The sequence below is a fragment of the Sorex fumeus genome, unplaced genomic scaffold, assembly GCF_029834395.1.
Source record: "Sorex fumeus unplaced genomic scaffold, SorFum_2.1 ptg000003l, whole genome shotgun sequence".
Taxonomy (NCBI): Eukaryota; Metazoa; Chordata; class Mammalia; order Eulipotyphla; family Soricidae; genus Sorex; species Sorex fumeus.
In genome coordinates this window covers 18,637,507-18,643,885 of record NW_026606060.1, presented here as the reverse complement: position 1 = coordinate 18,643,885, position 6,379 = coordinate 18,637,507, and positions in this window count along the sequence as shown.

Genomic DNA, 6,379 nt, shown 5'->3' with positions numbered 1-6,379 from the left:
AACCCGGGTCAGCTTCTGCCTGGCCCCACTCACTCGCGACCTGCTCTCATCGGCGCTGCCCCGGGCTGAGGGTGGGGTCTGGATCCTGACAGTCACCAATGGCCGCTGCTCTGCTCACTCTGCTCAAGGTCTAACTGTGCATGAGCTCGGCCCTGCCCTCCGGGCGCTCACACCCAGGGCTCCCCTCACCATCAGAGATGGGACCCCAGCTCTGCTCCTGAGACCCTCCAGGGCCACATGGCCCTGGCAAAGGCCGTAGGGAGTGTGTCCCCACTGAGACCTACCCCACGGGGCCCAGACTATGACCTTCCATCCCCTGGAGGGCAACTGGGTGCTGGGGGACCAGAAACCGCTGGGGGGGCAGAAGCCCTCACTTCCCCAGCTCCCGGCTGCCTCAGCAGGAAGAGCTGGGTCTTCTGTGGCGGCAAAAACAGGACAAACAGTGGGCTGGCTCAGGTGCTGGGTACTGGGTGCCCAGGCCACAGTTGACACTGGCCCCGCCTGCCCTCACTGTCCTCAACTGGAACAGTGGAGTCAGGGGCCTGGAAGCTTCCCCACCTGCTTCCTGCCCACACCGCACACAAGCGTTGTCGATCACGCACACACCTTCACCGCCCCGTCCCCACAGCACCCTAACCCTGGGGGCCACGCGCCCACAGGCCCACGCTGGAACGCTTGGCCCCAGGCTGGTTGGCCATCCTATTCCAGCCATAACCCAGAAACAGTGCCCCTTCCTCTTATCTGGCAGTGACAGCAGCGAGCACGGAGCCTGCTAGAGACAGGGGAGTGGGGTGCGGGCTGCGTCAGTGTCCTTACCTAGATCCTCGAACAAGCTCCATGGATGCACGTTTCCAGCTTTCCCCCATGATTTTGCTAACACTTTCACACAATTCAAAGCTTCAGAAGAAAGTGGGGCTGGAGTGATAGCACAGCGTGTAGGGCATTTGCCTTGCATACGGCCGACCCAGGTTCGATTCCCAGCATTCTATATGGTTTCCCGAGCACCGCCAGGAGTAATTCCTGAGTGCATAGCAGGAGCAACCACTGAGCATCGCTGGGTGTGACCCAAAAAGAAAAAAAAAGCACAACAAAACTTCAGAAGAATGAGATAGAAATGTCAAGTGCTCTCTTGTCTAAAACTGAGACCAATGAAATCCTTAAACTTACAGAAAAAAAAACCAAACAGCAGGATGAGGAGGGAGTGGGAGGGAGTGGGCAGACACTGATAGCCACAATGATCCACTGCTTGAAAACAGCCACTTGGTTGCAGTGGGAAGGGGGCTGGGGCTGTTTTTAATCTGTAAAGCTGTCAACTTTCACTGTTAAGATTTCTGGCGAATCCCATGTGCTATGGTTCCTTGCCTCCCTCAAAGCTTAGCTGGAGTGTGCTTGGTTGCATGGGCGGGATTGTGCCTGTGTCATACACCCAGCACCTGTAACTATCCTAATAAAGTCTTAGTTCCTGGACTGGAGAGAAAAGACGTGGCTGTTCTTTCAGATGCTGCAGAATGGGCAGAGCCAAAGCAGGGTATTGGCTGTGCACGCAGAGACCTGGATTTGACCCCAGGTACCACATATGGTCCCCCGAGCTGTGCCAGGGGTGATTCCTGAGCACAGAGCTAGGAGTAAGCCCTGAGCACTGGCAGGTGTGGGTCCTCCTAAAAAATTATGGGGGCAGAGCTCTAGTACAGCAGGTAAGGCTTTGCCTCACATGCAGCTGACTGGGGTTTGGTCCCCAGCACGGCGTAGATACAGTCCCCAGAGCCCTCCAGGAGTGATCCCTGAACACAGAGCCAGGAGTAAGTCCTGAGCACTACGGAATGTGGCCCCAAGCAAAACAAAAACTAAAAAATTAAGATGCTGCAGAAGCTGTAGCCTCAGCTGAAAGTCACTGGGTCATTCGCCCTCTCCTCTCTGGAAAGAAAGATGGCGGCCACATGGGAGCCTTGTGGACAGCAGGTATGAGCCGGGAGTGTGGGGGCGACTAAAACCTCATGGGAAGGGGGGCATTCCAGTCCGTCCTTCACGCCCTACCGAGGTCAACAGTTGCCCCCCACGAGCGGCTCTCCAGCACGGCCATAGCCCCAGAAGCACAAGGGCTTAATGCAGAACCCAGCAGCTTGGAGCAGAAAAGTGAAAGGACTATGCGTTAATCCAGGCAATCATTTCTGCCCAGAGGGGAAAGGGTGCTGCTCCCTTCCGCCCTCCTCCCTCTGGAAAGAAAGATGGCGGCCACATGGGAGCCTGGTGGACAGCAGGTATGAGCCGGGGGTGTGGGGGCGACTAAAACCTCATGGGAAGGGGGGCGTTCCGGTCCGTCCTTCACGCCCTACCAAGGTCACCAGTTGCCCCCCACGAGCGGCTCTCCAGCACAGCCACGGCCCCAGAAGCACAAGGACTTAATGCAGAACCCAGCAGCTTGGAGCAGAAAAGTGAACGGACTATGCATTGATCCAGGCCATCAAGTCTGCCGGAGGGGAAAGGGTGTTGCCCCATTCGCCCTCTCCTCTCTGGAAAGAAAGATGGCGGCCACATGGGAGCCTTGTGGACAGCAGGTATGAGCCGGGAGTGTGGGGGCGACTAAAACCTCATGGGAAGGGGGGCGTTTCGCTCCGCCCTTCACGCCCTACCGAGGCCACCGGTTGCCCCCCGCGAGCGGCTCTCCAGCACAGCCACGACTCCAGAACACAGAAACCAATTTCTTAACTATCTGACTTTCAGTAGAAATACTTCCAGGGTCAATAGGTAAAATAGCAGAAATCCAAAACCAACATTTAATTCTTGAACCCAGCTGTAGAAAGCAAATCACTTCACAATGCTTTTTCAGCATGTCTGATTTGGGGGGGGGGGGGGTAAACTCTAAATAATAGTGGTGAATCTTTTATTGAAACAATGAATCTAATCAAAGCAGATAGAGTGTTAACTAGAATTCATCTGCCTCACAGGGACGGGGAGGGGTGGGGGGTGGGGTTTTATTGGGGTTCTTCATGGTAAAAAATAAGTATTGGTAAAGGGAAATGTGTTTGATATTTGCATGACTGAGACATAAACCTGAAAGCTTTGTAACCTTTCCCACAGTGATTCAATAAAAAAAAAAAAAAATGTAAAAAAAAAAAAAAGAAAGTCACTGGGTCAGGGCCTGTTGGAGTACAAGGAGCTTAGGTTTATCGGGTTGCACCTATCACAGTGCTCCCGAGTCACTCCCATTACTTTGTTTGTCTGTAAACTACTTCTATGCCCTTTTCCCCAACCAATTTTTAAGATCTCATCCTTCTTAGACACTGAAGCTGTACTGTAAATTAATATTGACTTTCTCCTCTCTTTATGTCTTTTGAATAGTTTGATGCAATGGCCTTTTTGTATAGATACAGGAAGACAATTAATATTATGCTTTATAACCTAGGACTTAATTGGCTTTGAATATTATTCACTCCTGAGCATCTGCTTTCTCAACTTAAGCCTCAGTTGCCCTCACTTCCTAGCACCCCAAAAGCAGGGTCCCGACGTGGGACTGGATGGAACCAGGGCAAGCCGGTAAGTTATGTGCTACCCTGGCATCGCGATGGGCCAGGCCAAGGTGCCACGATTCTTAACTATAGGTTAAGAGTTTGATCATAGGCAAATGCTGTCATGATCTAAAAGTAACGACGAGACTAGGACCCTGCTGCTAAGAATAGGAAAGATATCTGGCCTGAGCGCTGCAGTCTGAGATCAAGATGGCCCTAGGAGAGCAATTCTATAAGCTCAAGGTATTTCTTACTGTGTCCATACAAAATGATTTCTATTATGTATGCTTATATGTTGGTCAGACAAGGAGAGGAGAAACACATCCAGGGAAATCTATTCTAAGGTGGGTTGATCTACCCTAGAAACTGTTTTCCTGTGTGTCCTGACTAGCTTGGATAAGACTGAACCTTTCTCCCCTTCAAACTGCCTTCAGTAAATGATTTCAGTATATTGAGGCAGTTTCCCTTATCTCACAGGAACCTAGCTGGTCTTAGGTATGCAGATCCCAGGTGCTAAGCCAGGCCTGATCTTTGGGATGTAGATGCCTGGCTCCAGGCAGGCTGATCTTACAGATGTAGCTTCCAAGCTCTAGCAGACTGGTCTTTGTTGTGCTAAACTTGTAGTTTATAAAAGGTGAGGCCAGGATTACTGGCCTGCAGTTGTAAAGATACAATGTAAGGTTTGCTGCCTCAATGTTCTTTCTGTAACTCCTTTTGATGACATCACTATATTGCGCCCTTTAGAGGTACTATGATCTATATAAGGGAGATTTCAGGGCTCTCTGGGGGGACACGTGCATCAGAGAACCTGGGAAGATGGGGCTGAGGACAGAAGTTGAGAGAACAAAGGCACACATGCTTGAGAGATCCTGGGCCCTCCATGACATATATCTCTTCCATGTAATAAACTGCTGCTAAGACCAACCAGCCTGGCCCTCGTTTCCTTCCTCCGCCTGACCATCGCCCATCGACCTCCCTGAGTGGGGAAACAGCCTGAGACTACCAAACGCAGGCGGCGGGAGAGATAGGCCACTGCCGCCCCCTTGCCCATCCGTTTTTTTGTGTGATTATACAAGGGCCCACCTCATTCCCTTCCCCAAACGAGACGTTAGGGCTTCATTTCCTCACCTGCTGGAAACTGCTTCCAGCTCAGCCTTCCCCTCAAAAATTTGCTCCTTGTGATGAGGTAACGTTGGTAAGGCCCTTCCCCGCAAGTCAAAATACACCCCAAAACAAAACGTTCAGTAGTAAAGACTTAGGTGCCTGGACATATCTTGACTCACAAAAGAACTTATCTTTGGTCAAAGAGATAGTCAGCAAGTAGGGCACTTGCCTTGCATGCAGACAACCCAGGAACGCCATATGGCCCCCAGCACCGCGAAGAGTGACCCAGGAACACAGAGTCAGGAATAAGCTCTGAATACCACCAGGTGACTCAAAACTCAAAAATAAATAAAAGTTTCTCATTATATTTCCTAACCATAAGAGAAACACGTGTTTCTTACTGAAAACTCAGGAATGGCTGACAGACATTTACAATCCTACCCATCCAGGAGGAAACTATAGCAGTGATGTAGGCAGGTAGACAGGGAGGGCCCCCTCCAGAGGCAAGACAAAAGCCAGCCCTGCAGAAAATAGGAAAACAGGAACTAAGGCTTGATAAGACCCTAGCCTGGCTCCAGCAACAGACCCAAAGAAGCTCCTCCAGGAACAAAAGGCCAGGAAAGGAATTTCAAAGAAGACCATCACCACTCCCATCCTCCCTGGTAACCTCCTTAGCAACAGACATTTACCTGGGAAGAAGCCCCAAGTGGGAGCAGGTTGGAGGAACCCTATAAAGGCCACCTTGAACAAAGGAAGCATGCGTATTTGCTGCCGGAGCCCATGTGCTGCTTGCGCCCACGTGGCCGAACCACATGTGCTCACGTTTCCCGAGCACATGTGTTGCCCGCATCTCCCCTCTTGAGATGTGTACTTTCATGCTTTCGTGTCTAACTTTACTCTCTCACTCTCTCTCCCTCCCTCCATACCTAAAAATCCTCCCAATAAAACCTATTTACTTCACTGCTTGTCTACTCCTGAAATTCCTTTCTGCGAGGCGAGACAAGAACCCAGCAACCCTGGGTCCCGAGTGGCAGAGGAGGGTGGGGAGAAAGTGACTGTCTTTCTCCTCCCCGCTTCACATAAGTCACCCGTGGGGCCCACCGACATCAGCAGGGCTTGGATGTTGATGCAGAACTTGGGGTCCACCTGCCCCACCTGGCTCCACACCTCCACCTTGCAAGCACCAGGGAGCGTTTCCCATATAACCTGCCTTGGGGCAGCAGTGATAGAAAGTCAGAGTTCAAGTTGTTTTTTATTTTGGGGGGTGGGTGTGTATTGGGGCCACACACAGAATGCTCAACATCTCCTCCAGCTCCATGCTTGGGGATCATTCCGGATGGCGCTTGGGGAACCCTGCAATGTCAGTGACCAAATCTGGGTCTCCAGCAAGTGCACACTTAACCATGGAGCTACCTCTCTGGCACCCAGAATTTGAACTTTCGTTTTTGGTTACACCCAGCAGAATTTGAACTTTTACAGCTTTTGGAAATGTGTTAACAGGGAATTGTTTTGGAAGCCAGGATCAATCACAAGTCCTGAGAGAGAGGATAAAGCCCCAAAGCAGGAAGGGGAGGCACCAAAGTTTAACCCCCAGAGCCCCCTGGCATGAGCTCCTGGTAATGGAAGAGGCTTTATTTTTGAGGGGAGGGGGGCAGCCATGCCCTGAGATGCTCAGGGGTTCCTCCTGGCTCTGCACTCAGGAATCGCTCCTGGCGGTGCTCAGGGGACCATACCAGGTCGGCTTCAGGTGCCGGGGATCAAACCCTCCT